Source organism: Chrysochloris asiatica, unplaced genomic scaffold (genome assembly GCF_000296735.1).
Source record: "Chrysochloris asiatica unplaced genomic scaffold, ChrAsi1.0 scaffold00175, whole genome shotgun sequence".
NCBI classification, from domain to species: Eukaryota; Metazoa; Chordata; class Mammalia; order Afrosoricida; family Chrysochloridae; genus Chrysochloris; species Chrysochloris asiatica.
Window position 1 is genome coordinate 549,458 of NW_006408693.1, and position 1,349 is coordinate 550,806.

Below are 1,349 nucleotides of genomic sequence, written 5' to 3' on the forward strand. Positions count from 1 at the left end.
CAGTGGTGAGGATTTTTGTTTTCTTTACATTGAGATGCAAAGTATTCTACTGTAAATCATAAAACCTATGAATAATATTGTGAAGAATGGAAATTCCACAATACTTCATTTTACTCATGTGTAAGCTATACAAACTTGAAGAGTCACTTGTTAGAACTGGTTAAAAATCAGAAAACATATACATTAGGGGCATACCCTTCTGTGATATTTATTCAATTCATATGCTGAGCAAATAATCTGAGAAGCTGGACTATATCAAGAAGACCATGACATCAGGATTGGAGGAAGCTTTATTAACAACCTGTGATATGCAGATGACAATGCAGATGACTGCCCTTGCTATTCAGATGTTTGCTGGAAATATAAAAAAAGGCATAAAGAACTTATTGGTAAAGATAAAAGACTATAGTCTTTAATTTGGATTACAACTCAATGTAGAGAGAATAAAAATCCTCACAATTGGACCAGCAAACAACATTGAAATTGATGAACAAAAGATTGAAGTTGTCAAGGATTTCATTTTACTTGGGTCCACAATCAATGCATATGGAAGCAACAGTCAAGAAATCAAATGCTGTATTGTGTTGACTGAGGTCCATATGAACCAAACCATGTTTTTAAATCACCTTATATGGGCATGCATGCAAAAGCTTGACAATGAATAAGGAAGATTGAAGAATAACTGATGCCTATGAATTAGAGTTTTGCAAAGAACATTAAAGATATATCGTGGACCACCAAAAAAAATGAACAAATCTGTCATGAAAGAAGTGTAAATCTAATGCTCCTTAAAAGTGAGAATGATGATATTTCATCTCATGTACTTTGGACATGTCCCTGGAGAAGGATGTCATGTTTTTTAAAATAGAGGGTCAGTGAAAATGAAGATCCTCAATGAGGTAGACTGCAACAGTGGCTGCAACAAGAGGTCAAACATAACAAAGATTGTGAGAACAGTAAAGGATCAGGTAGTGTTTAATTCTGTTGTACCTAGGGTGCCTATGGGTTGGAACTGACCTAAAAATAACAACAGTAAATCGTGATGCTTAAATATGGTCTCAATTATCAAATTGCCTGGATTTGAATATAAGTTTAGACAGTGTTTCATGAATTTTCTTTTTTTCCTAATTCCCTAAGCTCCAGTTTATACTTCTAGAAATTAATTGTGAACAATATTACCTCCTTCTTCATGTGAAGATAATTAAATATGATGAAATTCTGTATGCCTGACACATGATTAATATTTGCTAACTGCTAAATATTTGTTGCTGATAGGTGCCATTGAGTTGGTTCTGACTCATAACTGCCTTATGCAAATAGAAGGAAACAATGGCCAGTCCTCCATTGTC